The sequence below is a fragment of the Protopterus annectens genome, chromosome 2.part1 (assembly GCF_019279795.1).
Source record: "Protopterus annectens isolate FY-2018-M chromosome 2.part1, PAN1.0, whole genome shotgun sequence".
NCBI classification, from domain to species: domain Eukaryota; kingdom Metazoa; phylum Chordata; order Ceratodontiformes; family Protopteridae; genus Protopterus; species Protopterus annectens.
In genome coordinates this window covers 122,892,614-122,915,961 of record NC_056729.1, presented here as the reverse complement: position 1 = coordinate 122,915,961, position 23,348 = coordinate 122,892,614, and the positions used below count along the sequence as shown (strand labels likewise).

The 23,348-nt window shown below is 37.9% G+C and overlaps 1 protein-coding gene across 2 annotated transcripts in view; it reads left to right on the top strand.

Annotated features, from left to right (window-relative positions):
- The window catches only part of FSTL5 (follistatin like 5), a 3,739,468-nt gene that overhangs the window by 1,120,095 nt on the left and 2,596,025 nt on the right, over positions 1-23,348 (top strand). The window lies entirely within an intron of this gene.

Genomic DNA, 23,348 nt, shown 5'->3' with positions numbered 1-23,348 from the left:
TTGCAGCCCATTCCGAAAAGAACATACAAGGATAACTCCCCATAGCTATACCACCCATATAATGCTATCTCCAAATTTGCACTGTACTTCAGTGTGAAAGAATATTCTGTAATACCGAAATGTCAAAATGAATGTATATTCCCTCAGATTCATAGCGTTCTTCTTCAAGAATTGCAGTTAAGGTCCTTGGAACTTCAACAAGCATAAATGGAATCTAATGTGAAGATTACATTTAGAAAATCCATATATTATGCACCTTAGAATGGCATGCTCACAGTACCTCTCAACTTGTTATTGCAAGAAATCTGAACAAAGCCAAAAATGATAGGGACACAAAGGCCCAAAACAAGGGGCAGATTTTAATTAGTGCTCATCTAAACTTAGAAAGTTGATAGAATAAAACATCTTGAATTAGCATGCATTTTCTGTAGGTTATGAAGTTTAAAACTGAAATATGTATCAATATTCTGTGACTTTAATCCTCAGTAATTTGTCAGAAAACCACAAATTTTAGGAGGAACAAACCAAATATTTTAGGCAAAAATCAGAATGTTCTGCAAACATCTGGGCAGTTGAGTTGACAGGTATGAATCGCTCACCTCTATAGCTTTGAGAAGTTATATTTGCATACTACAGCCTACATTGTAGCACAGTTTAGACTATAGTTTAATCTCAGTGCCATTTGTATATTGCTCAAAGACTGTAATGATACCCGAATTGTCTGGCAATCATTCTGATTTGTATTTGATACCTTTACTTTGCCGTTGATGAAAAAAGCAAGCATGCCATAAACTAGATTTTTTATGACCCTCACAGAGCACTGTTTCAAGCATGAAAGTTGCATTGATCTGTTTCTTCTACTGAGCTTATCAATGCTTCATGTCACAGAAAAGATTCTATAAAAAAGAAATTGTCAGAGGGAAAGATAACGCTGCAAATCATTCAATTTTTCAGCCTTTCGCAGCTCAGACACATTTAGTTTACTTCTTTCTGTATCTGTACCAACATCAAACACATAGAGGTCTCAGATCTGCCAAGCCAACTCCATGGCTGTGGGAGTAAATGATGGGGTAAAATGTCCATTTTAATGACTATTTCAGTTTTTGGAGTGCATTACTATAATCTTTATTGTTCCTGCATATTTGAACTGCTTCTTACTGAAATTGGTACACCTTGTTTGCTGTAGCATAGACTAGATCCAGGCCTGCTGAATCTAGCTTTGTTTGTATAACTTGAGAACTAATCCAGGCATTCTTTAAAGTATTCAATTGTATTTATTACTGCTTGGTAGTAACTTGATCAGTGGCGGCTGGTGACTTCAAATCAAAGGGGGGCTGCAGGAGACAGCTGAATGGGTGGGGTCAATGGGAAGGGGTGCTACCAACAAGAAAGGGGAGGATCTATGCTCAAAACCACAAAAACTAACTTTAATTAAATACGCTGCCCTGGGTGCCAAACCATCATTATGAGAGTCCAATCCAGACAAATATAAGTGTAGAAGAATAAAAATATTTCAATGCATTGGCTGCATGACAGCTTACTTAATATCTAGATGGAAACAAAAGGTTGTGAGAGATGAAAAAATAAATTACTTTTTAAATACATTACTGGAATGCCAATCAAAATCAAGTATAAGAAAAACAAGCAGCACTCAACTCAAACCACTTCTCCTTGCACTGCAGTTCTAATTATAAATTATATTCAGCTTTATTAAAGTACCAAGTAACATGCTGAAAGTAGAAATCTCTGTGATGCCCCCACTTGTAAAAATGTTTCTTATCCAAAAAAGACCTGCTGCCTGACAACTATCTACTTGTTTCATGGGGAAAACATGATCAAAGTAAAACATGAAAAGCAAACAAGAAACAAGCTCAAGATACATTGCATAAAGGATTACTGTACAGGTTATGGACCACACATGATTGGCATTCTGTTTAGTTTACGAGTAAAGCCTGTAGAGATGATTGGAAATCTCCAACAAATGTAATGAGCTTTTTAAAATAATGTAATCCTGTCCTTCAGTACCCAAGGCTTATACATTATCTAGTTAAGTATTCTCTGCATGGCAACAACAGAAAGGCTTTCAGTGTTGGCAATTCTTTAACAGTATGCTTATTAAAGCTTACTTGTATCTTACGATCTCAGACAAGCTTATCTTATGATCATTAAAGCATTGCTACTTAAACCCAGAGCAACAGGCACTTTCTGAGTAATAAGCACAAATCAACAGTACAAAAATATGACAGAAACCAGACCATTCTGCAAAATCAAGGACAGATGAAAAGCCACTGTAGTACTTGTGTCTACCCTGGATGGGGGGACACTCTGCACATGTTACACTGCATAACTACTCCTTGCCTTGCTTGGACACATCCAGAGTCACTACATGGGGGAGTGGGGTGCAACAAATATGTCACAATTTGAAATGTCTCTGGCTGACTGTGATGGCCCTGACACATTTGTCCTACCTCTCAACCTCAGAGCAAGAAATCTGGACAAAGCCATACATAGAAGTGGGACAAAGGCCCAAAAATAAAGACAATTTTTAAATATTGTTCTTATAAACTTAGAAAAATAATAGAATAGGTCTTGCATTAGTGTGAATTTTCTGAAGGGTATGAAATCTGAAACTCAAATGTCTGTCATTATTTTCTAACTTCAGTCTTTAATGATTTGCCACTAATTTGCCCAAAAAAAAACACAGTTTTATGAAAAAATAGAACAAAAATGTGATGCAAAAATATAAAATAGCCACACAATACAGCTGGGAACATGTCAAAGAAGGGGCACTTTAATATTAGTACTGCTAACTTGAGCAGCTGGCAAAATAAAAGAATCTACATGCATTTCAAGTAATCTATAACTTTGATTATCACAGTTATTTCTTAATTGTAAACCCTCCATGTTTTCTTCCAACACTGCTATTTTGCGGAGGGATTATTAGGGGGAAGAGTAACATTATGAGCCAAAATCAGGGACAGTTGAGAAGCTGGCTATGCCTAATTCTATAAAGCAATTTATTTGCATGTACCTCTCAACCTGTTAATGCAATAAATCTGGACAAGGCCAAATATATTGGGGGAACATATAAACAGTACTAAAAATTGCTTTTGTATAAACTGAGACAGTTGATAGAATAACAGATCTTACTTTAGCATGTATTTTTCTGAAGGTTATAAAGTCTAAAACTCAGTGTATCATTATTTAGTGACTTAATTCCTAAATGATTTGCCAGAAAACAACAAATTGTATGAAGAACAAACCAAAAATAAGAAGCAAAAATATATTCATTCTTTGAAAATCTGGACAGTTGGGAGGTATAGTTCAGCTGAGCCTCTGAGGTTGCCGCCCTTCCCCCTCACAAAATCTTCGTCGGATGGAGCCTCTGCAGCCATTCCAACGATCCATTACTTGGCTATTTCACTCTATTTACCATAAACACTAATGTGCATACTGCTTTACTTCTATGATGATTTGGACTTCATTTGAAAGTTTTATTTTACATTTTACAGCACAAACACTAAGACATCTGCTAAACAAAGCAATGCAGTCTCACAATGAAAACAGACTTAGCATTAAAACTTCTCTGCCCTTGAAACTCACAACTGGACGTATAAGTGAATTTAAGTACCTTTATCTGCTGTTTTTTTTTCCAAAAAATACAGTATTTAAATTGATTTTAACTGTGTGGAAGGAATATTAGCTGAACTGGAAGTTAATCAGTGTTTGCTGAATTTTGTTATTTGCTAGTAATTACAGGTGTGGGGTAGTCACATTCTTTGATTTCCTGTCCTTGCCTATTTAAGTGGTACAGTGTGAAATATTTTCTGCTTTAAAACCTCAGCTTTGGCCGGCTAAGAACTTGCTATATTCAACTGGACGTATAAGAGAATTTAAGTACCTTTATCTGCTCTTTTTTTCAAAAAATACAGTATTTAAATTGATTTTAACTGTGTGGAAGGAATATTAGCTGAACTGGAAGTTAGTCAGTGTTTGCTGAATTTTGTTATTTGCTAGTAATTACAGGTGTGGGGGTAGTCACATTCTTTGATTTCCTGTCCTTGCCTATTTAAGTGGTACAGTGTGAAATATTTTCTGCTTAAAAACCTCAGCTTTGGCCGGCTAAGAACTTGCTATATTCAACTGGACGTATAAGACAATTTAAGTACCTTTATCTGCTCTTTTTTTTTCAAAAAAATACAGTATTAATATTGATTTTAACTGTGTGGAAGGAATATTAACTGAACTGGAAGTTTTCACTCTGCTCTTCAGTTAGTCCCACCCACTCTCCCTGTTTTTGTTTTGGTGTTAATCTTAGTGGCCTTGCAACTGCCTGCCCCTCTTGTAAATTTGTGTTTGGATACTCCTTCTGGGCCCATCTCATTTGCTCACTCAACTGAGTGCAGTGAGATCATATTCTGATTTCAGGCACTGCTAGAAAGAGAGCATCTGGGAAACAGAAAAAAAAAATTAAGCTTTTTTCCTGCCTTTCCCGTTAAGTGGTATAGACTATTTGTAGGCTTCTGAGCCCCCAAGCCCTTCAGTGTTGGAGGGAAGCCTTCTAGCTTAGTTTGTTTTTCTTATAACTAGCCAGTTTTCTAGTTTCAGCACTCAAATCTGTTTCTTTGATCTCAGCACTTGTTCAGAAAAAAAAAAAATCATCTGCTTTTACTGTACTTGTGTTTCTACCTACTTTTTTTACTTTTGCATCATCTTAAAAGTACTCAATTGTATTTATTACTGCTTGGTGTAACTCATTCTAAGCCTTTTGGTTTAAACACTTGGGCTTCGGACCAGTTGTTTTGCACTGAGAGGGTTTGTGGTCTGCACTGTAGTGGCAGAACAGGTAGCTTACAGCCTTCTAGGTTGGGAACTGCAGATTGAGGGCACAGTGTCTGCTATTCTAAAAGTGTATTAATTCTGGTTTAAGCAATTGGGCTTTTAAGCCAGTTATTTTACATTAAGAGGGTTTGTGGTCTGCACTCTTGTGGGAGGAGAGGCTGGACTCTGCCCTTCTGAGCTGGGGATTTCTCGTTGAAGGCTTATAGTGCATGCATATCTGAACTGCTTCTTACTGAAGTTGGTGCGCCTTGTTTGCTGTGGCATAGACTGGATTCGGGCCTGCTGGATCTAGCTTTGTTTGTGTAACTTGAGCACTAAGAAAAACAAACGGCAAATGAACTAATAACAGACAAAAAACGTAAAACAGCGAATCAACAAGTAATAATAAAATGTTTACTCAATAAAAAGTAACTTAAGCGCTTTTCGTCAAGCCAAATGCCTGACTTCTTCAGAGCAAATGACATAATAACAATCATCATTCAAGTTTATATAATTGTCTTAATTATCTAGAAACCAAGCCTGCTACAATTCATTAATCAATTGCTGAATGTTAAAGAACAAGTACAACAAACAATAATATAAAAATCATACACATAGATGTTACTTTCATTAACATTGATACTGAAACAAGTGTAAAGATGTTATAATGTGTATTATCATCTCTTAAGGCTTTTCAGTTTTAAGAGGCTAGAAATTGAACAAGCATCGTTTATACCAGGGTGGCAGTAAGCATACAATCTTACCTGCCATAATAACTCAGCTTCCTCTAGTTGTAAGGGTCTGGGGCCACCCCTCTGATTTATTAAAATGTGATCTATTACAGTAAATTTAAAACTATGATCAGAATTCATAGCAATATGTTTAGCTAGAGCGTTTTCCATCTTCAAGTTCTTAATAGCATATGTATGTTCGTATATACGGTTTCTCAGCCTTCTCACGGTTTTCCCGATATAGAAGGTCGGACATTTTTTACATCTAGCTAAATAAATTACAAAAGATGAATTACAATTTAATTTGAAACCTATTTTATATGTATGGTTATTAATACAAAAGTATGTACCCTCCTCAATATATTCCACATATATAGTCCACATACTGGTGCTTATTGTGATGAGATCGGAAGATCGGACACATCTGTGATTAGTGAAACATCTTTTAAGTCACCAGTTGACAATACAGTAAAATCCACGTTTATCACTACTTTTTGTCAGGATAGTGGACTATGTGTAGACATCATACTTAAGAATTGGGAATTGTTCAAACTCTACCCGAGTATTTACAACAAAGTGGGCTGTCAACCCCGGGTCGTTTACAAGAAGGGGAGGAATATGAAGAGTATCTTGGAATTTAAGAAAACGCGACCAGTACTAAATGTTGGAATACACAAATGTCAGAACTGTGGCTATTGTAAATATATTGAGGAGGGTACATACTTTTGTATTAATAACCATACATATAAAAATTCATCTTTTGTAATTTATTTAGCTAGATGTAAAAAATGTCCGGCCTTCTATATCGGGAAAACCGTGAGAAGGCTGAGAGACCGTATATACGAACATACATATGCTATTAAGAACTTGAAGATGGAAAACGCTCTAGCTAAACATATTGCTATTAATTCTGATCATAGTTTTAAATTTACTGCAATAGATCACATTTTAATAAATCAGAGGGGTGGCCCCAGACCCTTACAACTAGAGGAAGCTGAGTTATTATGGCAGGTAAGATTGTATGCTTACTGCCACCCTGGTATAAACGATGCTTGTTCAATTTCTAGCCTCTTAAAACTGAAAAGCCTTAAGAGATGATAATACACATTATAACATCTTTACACTTGTTTCAGTATCAATGTTAATGAAAGTAACATCTATGTGTATGATTTTTATATTATTGTTTGTTGTACTTGTTCTTTAACATTCAGTAATTAATTAATGAATTGTAGCAGGCTTGGTTTCTAGATAATTAAGACAATTATATAAACTTGAATGATGATTGTTATTATGTCATTTCCTCTGAAGAAGTCAGGCATTTGGCTTGACGAAAAGCGCTTAAGTTACTTTTTATTGAGTAAACATTTCATTTTATTATTACTTGTTGATTCGCTGTTTTACGTTTTTTGTCTGTAACTTGAGCACTAATCCAGGCATTCTCTAAAGTATTCAATTGTATTTATTACTGCGTGGTAGTAACTTGATTAAAGTGTAGCTATCATTCTAAGTCTTTTGGATTAAGCACTTGGGCTTCAGACCAGTTGTTTTACATTAGGAAGGTTTGTAGCATGCACTGTGGTGGCAGGACAGGTAGCTTTCATCCTTCTAAGTTGGGAACTGCTGATTGAGAGCCCAGTGTCTGTTATTCTTAAAGTGTATTAGTTCTGGTTTAAGTACTTGGGCTTCAGGCCAGTTATTTTACATTAAGAAGGTTTGTGGTCTGCACTCTTGTGGGAGAAGAGGCTGGACTCTGCCCTTCTGAGCTGGGAGTTTCTGGTTAAAGGTTTATAGTGCCTGAATATTTGAACTGTATCTTACTGAAATTGGTACACCTTGTTTGCTGTAGCATAGACTAGATCCAGGCCTGCTGAACCAAGCTTTGTTTATATGCTTGTTGTTTGTTTGCTTGTTATTTCCCTGGAAAGCTAATTCCACCTAATACACGTCTTCTCAGCGCTTCTGTGGATCACTAGTGATATCTGCATTGCTTACTGTACTTATTTCCTTGTTTCACTTGAAAGAAAGTTACTGTTTGCCATTTTTGCATTTAAGTTACCTGTAACACATTGCATTTAAGTTACCTGGCACTTGCTCACTAAAGCAATTATATAAGTCAGCACTAAAAAATTAAAAGCACTACACCCTCACAAACTCCCCTTGAGTACCTTGTTCCCCATTGGCCCTTTTTTCAATTATAAAGGAATTCCCAATACTATTCTAGCATGTCCAAAGGTCTGTTGTCAATCTCCTCTCTGGTCCAGCTGGTGAATCTGGGAATCTTGAGGCAATGTTACAACTGCTTCATGTACACAGACAACCCTCTCCTCCTCCCAACAAATTCCAACACATGTGAGAGATGCAACCATATAGCCAAACTGGAGGCTAAGCTCTCTCAGCTCAGTACTGGCGTAACCAGTCAGAAGGAGAAGGAAACCACACTCACTACAATTCCAGTCTCACATAGACCTACTACAACAGCAAACCAAACACATGAGCACACAAAAACATACTCGGAGGCTCTAAATAAAAATCTCCCTAAGCAGCAGAGACGTCCAAAGCAGACACCCAAGCAACCGCTACCCCAAAACAAAACATGTGCAACACATAGCTCACAAAGCCAGTGTGCCAAACTGTCACAGCCCTTAAGACTAAACACCACACCTGATACACTTGTAATAGGTGACTCTATCGTCAGGCACACTGACGTCCCGCTCACCAGGCTGAACAAGGAGAAGGTCACGGTGAGCTGCCTGTCGGGCGCTAGGATCCGCCACATAACACAAGCACTCAGGTCACTCCAAGGCAAGTACAAATATGACTCGGTCATTGTCCATGCTGGTGTGAATGACCTGAGACGTACTTCCCTGGACTACATGAAAAGAGACAAAGAGGAGCTCTCTGAGCATGTAGCCGAGGCCGGCATGACCCTGACCTTGAGTAGCATCTTACCCTCACCAAGAATGATGCCACAATATGAAGACAAGATGACCAATTTCAACAATTGGCTTAAGTATTGGTGTCATTTAAAGGGAATCCAATGCCTGTCAGCCTGGGATGACATGCTTGACAAGCCACGATGCTTTGCTAGGGACGGCTTGCACCTGTCACTCCTGGGATTTTGGATACTGGCAAAGGCTCTTGCTTCCCCCATAGTTCCTTTTTTAGGCAAAGCTCAGAAGACAAACCCACCTCCATAGGTATCACAAGGGATAAGAAACTAAGAGTAATGCTACTCAACGCCAGAAGTCTAAACCTCAAAATGCACGCACTCGAAACTCTCCTTAGCATGGAGAACATCGATATCTGTGCAGTAACAGAAACCTGGTTCAAGGCTCCGAGAGCACCCCAGCACTACCAGGTTATACCTCATACCATGCTTTTTGGCCCCAAAACTTTAACGGAACCACAAAAGGAGGGGGAGTATCAATATTCATCAAAGATACCCACACCTCCAGGTTGGTAGCACAGCACGAAGCATCAGAGACTATCCATGTGCAACTAACAGTGGGTAAAACTGCCTTCCATTTTATAGCCTGCTAGAGACCACCCTCCAAAACCCAGGAACCCCACTCAGCCTTCCTGTGAACACTGGAAAATATGAAGGTCTCTCCAAACACCATTATATTGGGCAACTTCAACTACCCAAACATAGACTGGGAGCATTACTCTAGCTCCAACACCCTAGCCAAAAGGTTCCTAGAATTTATAAACTCAAATGCTATGGAACAACTTGTTACCACTCCCACAAGAGGGTAAAACATACTGGACCTGATCATCACCAACATGGGGACTCTATGCTCCAGACCAGAAGTGTATCCCTCATTGGTAAGATCAGACCATAAACTAATCTCACTGGATATTCACATCCCGACCCCACACCCTGCCCAGAAAACCACAGTGAAAAACTTCTCTAAAGCAAATTTCACACTCCTCAAAACAGAGGTGGAATCCTTCAAACCCCCCGAGCCTGTGGAAAATACGGCCCAGACCGCAGAATCCTTTATAAACGCATTCTGTGAACACCTTCAGGAATGCATGGATCATGCAATCCCAAATAAAACCAAGACCCAATCCTCCAGGCAGACATCCTGTCTGGTGGACCCCAGCCATAAACAAACTATACAATAGAAGGAGGAAGCTACTACATGATAGAGCAAAATCCCAAAAAGGGAAGGCATCTCTGATTAGTATTAGTAAAAAACTACGGGCACACATAAAATTGTCTAAGGCCAGCTTCAAGAGAAAAATTGCACAGGACACTAAGGATAATCACAAGGCTTTCTTTAGTTATGTTAGGAACCTGGGTGGGAATTCCCAGATATGCTCAGAATTAGTCCAAAATGACAAAAAATACATCAAACCCACAGACATTGCCATCATCCTAACTGACAGGTTCAGCGCAAACTTATCCCCCCCTCCCCACCAAAAGGGCAAATATCTATCCCAGCAGAGTGCTGCCCCCCTGACATCTCAGATGCTCAGGTAAGAGCCGCCCTCTCCAAAGCAAAAACCACAGCATCAATGGGACCAGACGGTGTCCCGGGCTGAGTCCTACATGAACTCCAAGAAGAGCTAAACCCAAACATAAAACTACTGTTCAATCTCAGCCTTACTACAGGATATGTGCCCAAAGACTGGTGTACAGCAACAGTGGTCCCTCTCCATAAAGGTGGTGCCTCAACAGATCCTGGAAACTATCGCCCCATAAGCCTGACTAGCTTGGTCTGCAAAGCTATGGAAAGGATCATCATGGACCTCATAAATAAAAATATTGGGGAACCTACAGACACTGGATCCTACCCAGTCCGGCTTTGTTAAGGGCAGATCCTGCCTCTTAAACCTGGTTGATTTCTTTGAAACAGTCACCAAGGCCATTGACGAGGGGAAGGTGGTCCACACAGCCTACCTGGACCTTGCAAAAGCCTTCGATACAATACCCCACTCGAGCATTATAGATAAGTTCACCAGCTTAAATATAAACTCCTATGTCACTAGATGGATTGCAAACTGGCTCAAGGACAGAACCCACATGGTTAGAATTGCTGGAGCCATGTCAGACTCCAAACCAGTTACAAGTGGTGTCCCACAAGGCTCAGTCCTGGGACCTCTCTTGTTCGGTATATATTTCTCGGAGGTACAGGCCAACATGGAAGGACTGTGGCTGACCAGGTTCGCAGATGACTGCAAACTGGGTGCCATAATCGACTCTCCAGCCAACACAAGCATCCTCCAAAAGGGTCTCATTGAAAAAGACAACTGGTGCCAGAGCCATGGCCTCAAGCTAAATGCCAAAAAGTGTATAGTCATACCCTTTGGCAAAAACAAAGTGCCCACAAATTGCCACATAGGTGGTAATCCATTAAGTACAGAAGAAGTAATTAGGGACCTGGGGACCCATGTTGATAGCAATCTCTCATTTGACAACCACCTGGCCAAAGTGGTTAGAAAAACATTTTATATAGCCCACCTAATCATGAAGGGATTCACATCTAGATCAGGGGAGGTCATCGTGCCTCTTTACTCATCCCTCATCAGGCCCATAATTGAGTACAATGCCCCTTTTGTACCTTACCAGACACCTGCAGCAACTGGAAAGACCCCAAAAGTACCTCACCAAGAGGATCAAAGGGCTCAAACAGATGCCATATGCTGCCCGGTTAAAGAAACTTCAGCTCTACTCAGTGGCATACCACCTGCTCAGAGGCGATCTGTGCCTGACGTATAAAGCCATGTCCAACCCAGAATTAATGGACATGCTGCACCTCAGAAAATCCAAATCCCATCGAGCTATGCGCTCGAGAGACTTGAACCTCAGCACTGAAATAAATAGGACATGCTGGAGGGACAGATTCATAACCCAGAGGCTCCCTTCACTCTGGAATAAAATCCCAGTCCAGGTTAGGCAGAGTCCCTCATTGACTCTCTTCAAGAGAAATCTTGATGAGTGGATGGGAGATCGTAGGTTTACCCTGGGTATCACTTCTGTGTCACTGTTAGACAGAGGCACAGTATACTAACCTCGAAAAAGAGCATAGCAAAATTAATTTAAAATGGGTGGCGAAAGCTAAACACACTCTGTCTAGGCTTATAAATGCCCTAGGGCAGATAGCCTAGTATGAACCTATGAACCTATGATTACTCAGTGTTCTCCATTATTTTCTAAAGATTTTGACAAAAATATAACATTTATAAAGAAATCGGCATATGAACTCTGCTAAATATATCCGTCCAAGGCTAGAAAGAATAGAGTATGACCTAAATGTATGTGCAGAGGACTGCATAGCTTGTGTAACTCATCTTGACGGGATTTGTGCTTCCTTTATTATTTGCTTTTTCTATGTCCTTCCAGATAATCCTTGTGTTCTGCTCCTATACTCAGCAATACTTTATTGTATGCTACAGTCTCACAACTGCTGAACTGGTATCATGTTTAATATTGAACTTAAGACATGTCATTTACAATTAAACTCATTCACCCTAAGGTGTACTTACTCCTAGCTGCTGATTTCTACATCACTATAGTGCTATAATTGTTCAACCTACCATTTATTTCTGCCTTATTCATATGTACATGTTGGTTCTAGTATATTATTTTGCCTACTTCCAACACATAGCACTCCCTATTACTGTCACCAGTGTTTATCATTTAGACTTGAATCATGTTTGCAGTATCATACTACACTTAGTTTATATTGCTGATTTCTCTATGTATTACATTATAATCCCACAAATTGTACAGCTGATCTTAGTTTTATATCATTTTTCTCTCCCTGTCTATATCACAGTATGAACCATTCAACTAAAAGGCTTGCTGTACAAATAAATCAGTGTAACAAATCAATGCTGGAAATGAATGTAGCAGAAAACTGGAAACTTGCCAGCAGAATTGTTTTGAATTTTGTGCTGTGTATAACTAACTTTTTTGAGTTCCATTTTTGTAAGCAAATGAATGAACTAAAGTAAGTCAAAACTGCAGTGTTGTTAGTTATTTACAGTCCTATGAAGACATATATTTTATAGATTTTTTAGTTCTGTTTCACTGTGACACTGCTGGAAATGTGCCTTTCCAGCTGCACTTTCCAAGTTAGAAAATATAAATAAATGAATAATACTAAATATTTTTGTAACTTACAATGTAGCCTATGGCTCTAGGTATAGTATGAGGTGGAAAAAGAACATCATGTTTCCTTTTTTATGTATTCAAGACAATTAATTTTTAATCACAGATTAACTTTCTTGAATATTATTATTGCACTGATCTCTGTTTTGTGTATGTGGTCATTTTTCTTTTTAATCTCATGCTAAGAAACGTAAATGAACTGGCTATATGCAAATGGTTTTTATTATTTTTTTTTTGTTTGTTTTTTATTATACTTTGCATGCTGACATTTCAGTGTTGTGGTTGCAAATATTTTTTTTTCACAATAAATAAATAAATAAAATAGCAATTATGTAGGTACCTTGTGTCTGATTACTGATGACCATATAGCTGTATAAACAGTCTGTTAATTGAAAAAGATGTCCATGAACCCCATTATTCTTCATACATAAAACTGTATGCATTTATACTACATGAACATATACAGTACTACTATATGATGTGTGCAAACAAATGATGATAACCAATACTGGGTCAAATATTCAAACCATCCTATCTCTGGATAATGATACAACCTACTTTACTACAGTGTACCTAAATATTAGATGTCCCATTGCTCATGTAAGGCACAATTGCAAACATCTAAATCTATTGTTCAGACAATCACTAACATTAAGCATGTTGGGTAAACAAAGGTATCCAGAGGAGGCATACTGACTGTTGCAAACTCCATATTTCCACAACTGATTTTGTTCCATCGAAATTACTGTAAGTCATTAATAGCTTTATTAAAACAAGAACATTTAATGAATCATTAATAGCTTTAATAAAACAAAAACCTTTTAATGATCTACAGAGTTAGCCTTCAAATCACCCAGACATATGATAGTAGAGAAAACATGTCGCTTTATGGGGCATAACTTAGAACCTAACATGGAAAGATAACTTTCTCCTGAGCTCTGTGTGATGATTAATTTTTTACAGCAAATTGAGCTGTATCTTCTCAGACAGTGAAGTTTCAAGGGTAATAATAGCAAAAGGGAATTTGCAGAGTCCTCTAAAAGAGGGGCTTCACACTCTAATGGAGAAAATGATGAAAATTCTCTCTATTTTTTTATAGCAAGAAGAGCTCAGTCTTAAAAGATGTAAAGGATCATCTGCATAATCTAGTCACAAACTGCAACAATTTCTTTGCAGAAGCAAATTATTTTAAATATGGAGAATGAACAGACATGTCTAAGAAAAAAGATGGATGACCTTGAGAACTGGGTAAAAAGAGAAATTATAATGTTAAAACATATATCTGAATATGGGACGGACTGCGGTTTATGCCTTCTTCCAAAACAAATTGTTGCCTACTTTGAATGATTTAAAATAATATGACCAGGAGACTGATATAGTCGATGGGACAGAAAGGAAAGGCACAAAGATACAATGTCCAAGATAAGTATTCTGTATATTGCAGTAATATATATCTCAAAACTGGTTATTAAGTGTTCACCTCCTCTATAGAATAAACAGTGATAGGAAGACAATTAGAACATTGCAATACTTTTCAAAAGCACTGTTTCAAAGGAGAAAACTGACTTCAGAAGCTGGGACTGAGTTATAGACATGACAGTGGTGTTTTGATTAGTAAATACATCCTCCCCATTAGCAGTGGATGACTCTTAGCATAAAAGGTTTCACACTCTGTAGACTCTACCCAATATTTTGGATGAAACACATGCCATTAACAGAAATACAGTTGATAATCCTCATTGAGCTACTAGGGTTGGAAATACATCAAGAGTCAGTAGACGAAGATGAGGAAGGAATTTCAGTCATCTTCTAGACGAAAAACAGGAACCACAGGTGGAAAGTGAACGTCTCAAGTAAGCCATCCATATTCTCTGAAAGGAGCAGGAATACTAGTTCTGATCATTCTATTGGGCACAAGACCACAGAGTTTCCAGAAAAATGCACACACACACACGCACACACACACACACACATATATATATATATATATATATATATATATATATATATATATATATAGATATAGATATATTTCACAAAAGAAAATATGACAGTGGTGAAGACCAATGAAGAAGGAAAAAGTAGTAGATGCAACCAAGGAAATAGTTTCTAGATCATGTCACACAAGTAAAAAGGAGAACATACCAAGAAATTGGGCAGATATAGCAAGTAGGAATAAATAAAATACCCTAAAGGCCATCATCAGTGATGAGTGACAGAGTTACTGGCAGGTGGAAATAACAAAATAATCACCCTGAATGTATACTGAGCCACTAAAATGGGGGTATCTCAACAAGAAGATTTAACTACACAATGATGATTTAGTCCACTTGCTGTGAGTCACTTTTGGAGGTGCAATGTAAACATTTGTTAATGAAAAACAGTTATGTTAAGATTTTTTGTTTTCTTCTGTAACAGAAATACATTCTGCCCAGTATGGATGGATTCAACATGTCTAGACAGCAGCTTAGTACACTGCAGCTAATGTAACAAAATTATCATAAATGCTCATTAGCATTATTAGTCTACAATTCATTAGCAAGAGTTCTGCGGAAGTCTGAGAACTAGTATAGTCAATAGAGGAAGCCATTTTGAAAGGCAGAAATATATCGGCTTAAGATTGTGTGTAATGGCTATATGCTAATTACTAGCCTGCTCCTTGATTACAGTGCAGGGGGTTGTCTTTATAAATATAAAATGCAAAGCTACATTTAATACTCATGTTTGAAATTAGGATGGGTAACATTAGAAAAATGTGAGTTAAACAACTTGAATTGTAATAACCAGAGACTGACAGTAGTTAGTCAAATGCATGAGGCTCATCGAAGCAACCATTTTCTCCCAGGTATGAATAGCAATGAAATTAGGAACGTTGCATACAACTTAGGAAAGAGTTAATTAATAAACTGTAGGAAGTAAGCCCAGCATGGAAAAATCTGTAATGCCATATCAGGAAAAAGAGTGGGATTGGAATGGGGAAGTGAACCTTAGGTATCAAACTTGCCCACTGTTTCTCTATATAACTGGGCATACAGTAGGACAGTGGAAATAATCCTGACAAAAGTAGCATTCCCAAGTTGTTTCATTAATGACAGCTTATTATGGGCCAGTGAGGTGATAGTAATGAGCAAATATGTGGTTTAAAAGAAAGCTCATAAGGTCACTTCAATTATTTCTTGCCCTTCTTTTTGTGATCTAGTCTGACAATGTATCAGAGAGGACTCATATTACTGCTAGGGAAAGCAGATAATGTCAAGATCAGCCAAAATTTGCAATGCAAGGCTAACAATGATATGTAAAACATGGCTGGGTAGATGAAGGTTCCCATCTTTTCAGTTGTTCAAAGAGGAATAAAATAGGTGAGGCCAAAATAATGACTTAATAATTAAGGATATCAAAATGACATTACAATGAAGTGATGCTTTCAATAATGCAACTGAAGAAGCTAGAGAAGAATGTGTTATCTGGCCAAGCTTTGCAGATTCAGCATTTCTCTGCACAGAATTGTTTTAAAGAGCAGTAGTTAAAATTATTCAAATGCTTGAATATGCAGTTAACCTAACTGATGATTTTCTAGTACTGGTGGTGCAGTCGTTAGCATTATCGCCTCAGAGAAAAAGGTTCTCTGGTTTGTTTCTTGGCTGGGGTGCCTTCTCTGTTGATTCTGCATGTTCTCCCTGCATTTGTATGGGTTTCCACCCACATTCTAAAGTTATGCATCTAGAGTGTTTCATCCTAGGCCTCTGCTGAAAATCGGCTCTGTCACAATCAGATTTTCCTGATAACAAATGTTAAATAAATAATTAAGTATGGATATGCAATTCAGCATATCAAGTTTTTGGAATGAATCAAACAAAAAGGCTTAAAACTGAAAAGAGTTATTAAATTTCTATAGCATGTGCCATGGTCTGACTTCTGAAAGTCTCAAAACATACTCCAGTAAACTTGGTGTCATAGTGAATAGGAAATCCCAATGGAAAGTCATATGTTATGTGATTTCTTGGTGTGGTACAGATACAGTATCTTTTTCAGTTCATTTCAAATTTGCTTTACATAACATTGTTACTGATGATGAGGTTTGAACATTATGATGCACAAATTTAGTCATAAAAAGATGATAGCAGTTTTGAGGTTATGAAAAATATAGCTGCTGAGGTTACTGTTTTAAAGTTATATGATGCTTCACAAGCAGTAATATTAAAAGTGGAATTTAACCAACAAGGGCTTGGAGCAGTATTAGCACAGAAAGGTAGACCAGTCAGTACAAGTTTGTTTTGTTTTTTTGATGCTCTGACAGACTATATAGACAGAGAAATAAATGCCAGCTAGCTATCTATGACAAATCAGTTATATGTGAGGTAATCCATAGGCAACTAGTAGACATAAGAGGATATTCCCCATCCCCTGGGTCTTACCCATTGCATTCACTTTGTTTGTCCCACTCTCGACTTTGCTCCTTACATTGGGTTGAAGCCAGGCAACTTCCAGCCTGGGTGAGAGCCCAAAAGTCTATTTGTTCTGTAGCTGGAGGACATAATCAGCCTACTTGTTCCCCAGAGTCAATTAGTAATGAGTGAGCCAATCACCTGAACCCTGAATCTGCCCTCTCACCCCCCAGAGTGCCTAACCACTTTAACAGTTTTCTTGAGCTCTGCTATGTTTTGCTCATGACAATAAGCATGCATGCATTCTCTGGTGCCTTCCCTGGCTAGTGCAGTGCAGTTTTGCTCAGAAGGCTCATTATCAACAGGAAAAACTCTCAGAAATCCCCATAGATATCACTCAAACAGAGTGGCACTGCTGTTTTCCTCCCCCAGGAATGATGAGCTAGCAACAGCCATTCAATTCCATGCATTCTCAATTGCGAATTGAACCTGGGTCATCTTGGTTACAGCCTGGCCATCATCATCCTTCTGCACCATGGTGTAGGCTGCAGTAGTTGATTTTTAAATGATCTCTTCATAAGGAATTAGCAATGTTACAAAGTATGCCGCTTAATGTACAGAAACAAATAAACCATAGTCCAGGTAACTGATTGCCTACAACTGATACATTTAGCAGTGCTTACTTGAAAGGATTTAAAGATGACTTGTGGATGAAATATGTGGAAATTTTGTCAATTATTACAAAATTGCCTACATTGAGCTGATATCCTGTTAAAAAAAGGTGGAGGCATGCAACTGTTAAGAGGAAAATGACTGAATGCTTCACCAAGCAGTGTCAATCCAGTGCATGCCAATATTAGAGTGTACTTCTCAAAGTATGAAAAGCTTTCATGTGTATAAGACTTGACATTAAAGGTGACAGTACTGCCATTCCTACATGAATCTGAGAAGCAGTAGTGTTTAACTACACTAGCCAAGGAAGGCATGGGAGAATGCATTGCATGCTTATTGCTGAAGGCCAAACATAGTGGGTGGTGCAGTGGTGCAGCAGTTAAAATCGTCTCCTCACAATAAGAGGTCGTCCAGTTTGACTCTTGGTTGAGATGCATTCTGTGTGGAGTCTGCACGTCCTCCCTGAGTTCACATGAGTTTCCTCCCACTTTCCAAAGACATGCATCTGGAGTGTTTCTCCCCAGGCCACCACTGAAAATAAGCTCTGTCCTAGTTGGACTTTCCTGGTCAACAAATGTTAAATAAAATAAACTTTAGTGAGGCACACCTAGAGATAGCAAACTTTAAACAAAGTACAGATGCATTTCTTTATTGGTCTATGATATCTGAACACATCAAACAGACAGGACTTTTTGGGGGATCTTTATGCTGCAGTTGACCATCAGCTGCTTTGAATCCCCTCCAACTGTCACGGTTCTACATTCACTACAACCCCTCAGTGGGACTGGTGCTGAAGACAGAATGGGAATGGAGAGCACATTTGGTCCTGGCACTAACCCTTTGTTCAGCCACCCAGCATGGTAAGATATGAAATAGAGTGATGTGGTAGAAGGTGGAACAAGTCCAGGTTACCTGCAGTTTCATATTCACTGCTAATTCCAAGCAACCTCCCTAATACCTGCTTTGTTTTTTATAGCACTTTACACTCTATGACTGATAGTTTATCTCTGTAAATGGACTCATGTTTGCTTTACTAACTACTGTTATGCTACCGCTGTTACTGCTTACCCATTTGGCAAAGGTTTACTATTATTAACACAACTGGTTTAATCATCATGTATGTAAGTCTGATACTGAATGAACTCATTATGATGGTACTGAAAACAACTGTTCAGACATGGTCTGCTGCTAGTAGCAAAGAGAACACCGATGAAAAAGCATCCAAGCCAAATAGTGGAGTCATAACTGTGTGGTTCACATGTGTACCAAAAAGAGAACACCAAACATTTTTGAAGAAATCTTTTCTGGCTTGACAGTTGTATTAATGATGGCCTATCTGTGTAGAAAAGTAAAGAGGATGAACACAATCAGATATGAATGAATGTACTAAGCTCACACAGGTAGTATTACAACCCCTCATTCTCTGAAGATTTGTGAGATTCTGGAAGATTCATCAACACAGTGAAAAGACTTACAGGGAAAAAAAATGACGTCTTTTCCCTATTTCTTCTTCAGTCAGAAATAATGGCTTGTCCAGGATTGTCTACATTAAATATGATAATAGAATCACCACCAATCAACATTAGTCATAACATTCATACAGTAATTTTAAATGATATGTAATGCAGATATACTCTTGTATTAATACTATAAAATTATCAATATTAACCATACCAGTTGCAGATGTCCAAAAAGTCCCTATAAATGATTTTACATATGAGTTGACAAATGTGATCCATCCATCCCTCCATCAGTGCACCAGCCCTTTTTCCCATTTTTGCACATGGTGTCAGGGTGTCACAATAACAGTAACAATCATCTAGAGCCAATCAACATTAGTCATAACATTCATACAGTAATTTTAAATGATATGTAAAGCAGATATACTCTTGTATTAATACTATAAAATTATCAATATTAACCATACCAGTTGCAGATGTCCAAAAAGTCCCTATAAATGATTTTACATATGAGTTGACAAATGTGATCCATCCATCCCTCCATCAGTGCACCAGCCCTTTTTCCCATTTTTGCACATGGTGTCAGGGTGTCACAATAACAGTAACAATCATCTAGAGCCAATACCTTGAAAAAAAAAAAGAAAGCTCCTGATAAGACAATTTGTTATTATTATGAATCTAAAATGGGTTTTAGCAATTACTGTGAAAAATCATGTTAAAGTAAAAATGTCAATGTCAACAGTAGAAATAATAATGAAGGAATGAAGGGCTACTGACTGTCACACTTTGGATAACATTACTTCAGTGGGTTTTACTAGGTTAAGGTATATGGGTCAGAAAAAGCAATTGCTGGAGTAAATGATGCCAGAACCGGGCATTCAGAAGGTAGGTGAATTCATGAATGTTGAACAGAATACATAAAGGAGAAATACTTTTTGAATCCTGGGATGAATCAAAGCTGATTTTTCCAACTTTCAACAGATGAAAATTGCTAGAGTTTGCTTATAAAAGACATGGTTTCTTCAGAATAAAAATAGAATTGATAATCACAAGGATATATATAACACCAAATGAAGACTGATGTAAGATTAGATAAGTTATAGAAGATAATAGTACAGGAGAAAGAGGAGAAATATATGGAAAGGCTTTTGGAAGGATGCCCAGACATAAATATCGATTTCACCAAGTAGCTCTGAGCAGAAGTGATAAACACTAATAAAAAGATCAGTTTCTGTTACTGTTGTCTGTTATCTACAAATAGTGCTGGCCTATAGACAGTACAGAACTCTGGATCACATTTGTGCATCATGTAAACTTGGGATGGAAGCATGCTGGAGATGTTGGGAGGTTATTGTTGGCACACAGTGTATGTCCTAGGAATGCAAAGAGAGAGAAACTAACATTCTATCAGATAGCAGAAGATCATAGAAATGTGCCCCCCCCCCCCAAATTCAAAGTTTGTATTATTTGAGATAAAAAAAAATGTAAGGTCTGAGTCTGAGAGTAGAGGAAGAAAACTAAGAATGTACTATTAGGATTTAGGGAGAGGAAATTTTAACATGACATTGGAAAGAGGAATTAAAGCACAGTAAATCTACATTAGGGAAAATAATTTCAAAGTTTGAAGGAGTGTCATAGCTGCACATATCAATGGAAGACAAAGAAAGTGAAGTGAACAAAATGGCATAGAGTATTTCAGAGAGAACATAGAGGGAGAAGAAGGAATAAGTAATATCAATATGTTGCTATGCACCAGATGTTTGCAATTTAACTCAGGAAGCTAAAATGGTGTGAGCTAATATTTAGCATTCTAAAACACTTAAAAACTACTTTGCTAAGAATTTTACCCCAGTGATGTCTGTACATATTTAGAGCTTGGCATTGGCCAGGAGGATGACGTTTCCATGTCACACTGTTGGGTGGTTTAACAAACTGTCTCCAAGATGCTTTTGCAATGTTTGGTTGAGTACTATGATCAAAACATACCTGCTCTAAACTCTAACGTACAAGCAAGTTCAGTTAAATTTTTCTCCAGTGACCTGCATATTCCAAACATAATGCTAATTAGATTAACATTATTAAACTGTTTGATAAGCAAGCTGCTTAGAGCAAGGTGTAAAACAAATATAGGCACACTGGGCATTATAGCAAAAATGTTGCCTTTACTTGGAAATCTTGTTGGGTACATTTTGCCAAACAAACCAAGATCCTGGTGGCTGCTCTGTTGTTAGGGCTGATGGTAAATGTGATGATATTGGCTAGTGCCAACATAGCTGGGATTCTATAAAGAATGATGTCCTTTGAGTAGCAAACTGATTTATACCAGATGCTTGTGTTGCAAATGTATTAGAAATGTGTGGTATTTGAATATCAAACTGATTTGCACAAATGCTTATGTTGCAAATATATTAGAACTATATGGCATTTAAATACCAAGCTGATTTGTACAGATGTGTAAAAGAGATGAGATGCACGAAACTCCTCCATCCCTTGAGAACACCAAAATAAAACTCCAAGTCGCCAAAATGTAAAACAAACAAAATTGATTAGATTTAAGCTTCTCCCAAGCTTTTCGTCGGTTACAATACACCACCTTCCTCGGAAAACTCCTAGCAGTAGGATCGGGAATACAGGTTTAATTTTCCTCAGAAAACTCCTAGCAGTAGGATAGGATTGTACAGATGTGTGTTAGAACAGTATAGCATTTGAAAATCAAAATGTTTTTGTAAAGTTGCTAGTGTCAAAAATATATATCAACAGTGGGTTCCTGCTGGAAAGAGAAGGAATATACATATGGGACTGTATGTATAGCTCTTAGCAAAGGAGACTTGAAGAGAAGGGGGTTAAACAGTTAGCTTACTTCTTACTTTAAGAAAACTACTGTTAATTGGACCACCTGTTAGGCCATGGAAGTCCTTATCTCACAGCTCTGAATAGGACCAGAAATGGCATGTCTTGAAGAAGCCTTTGTTCAATAGCTCAGTAAAAAAGAGGGGAATCCCCAGGCACTGCCATAAGTATTAGGAAAACTTTAGATATGCATCTTATCACATCTAAGCTAACATCCCGTCCCAAACTTCAAAGGGGAATAGTGTGAGAACCTAGAGTCAGGTGACCATATAGTTCATTCTGCTAGCCATCTTGGAAATTTTAGATATTACAAAGAGAAATCTCTCAGTATTGAGTATTCTGTCTTAGGCCTGACAAAGGACCATTCACCACTTCATCTGCCTTGATTTATTAAGTAAGCAGGGAATAGGAATTCTCTTAGATTCAATCAGGAATATATATAGTGAAGCTTAGTTCAGATATTGTTTTTCTTTATTTGTCAGAGTATGTCCATCAATGTTGTTTTCAATATTTCCTGTGATTTGAACTCTGTCATTTACTGTAAATATATATTCAGTATTTTCATGCTCTTTTATTATGTTATTATTAACATTAAATATATTTAAAACTTTTAGTGTGGCTGGTCCTTTTAGAAAGTATTTAACCTTTGAGCGTGTTTATATTTATTTGGTGACACTGTGTGGACCACTCCTGAAGGCATATCTGTCTTGGTTAACTACTACCATTTGTATTAGTATTAATATTATGCACTATAATTGGATACCCTTTGTTGAGGGCCTTAGAGTAGCTGATTGTGGAGTGTCTGCTGACAGTGATAACTACCTTATACTCAGGTAAATCTGTGCCAGCCTTTCCCAGGTGTGTGTGTGTGTGTGTGTGTGTGTGTGTGTGTGTGTGTGTGTGTGTGTGTGTGTGTGTGTGTGTGTGTGTGTGTGTGTGTGTGTGTGTGTGTGTGTGTGTGTGTGTGTGTGTGTGTGTGTGTGTGTGTGTGTGTGTGTGTGTGTGTGTGTGTGTGTGTGTGTATGTGTGTATCAGCTACTTGGAGCATAGACATGAAGCACTAGTTTCACCAAAAGAGTGGTGGAGGATTTGGCTTGGACACTTGGCTGAAGACCTAACTCCACAGCTGTACCATTGGGGTGTCTTACTGGGGACCTGGAGGGACACAGATATAGAAACCCAGACCCCAGCCTGAATGTGTTCCCTATTAGCTCTTAAGGGAAATTGTGCTCGATGCAGAGATGTCTGCATCTGGAAATAACAAAGGTATCCTTTTGTATTCCAAGTGAACATCCCTCTCCAGTGTCAG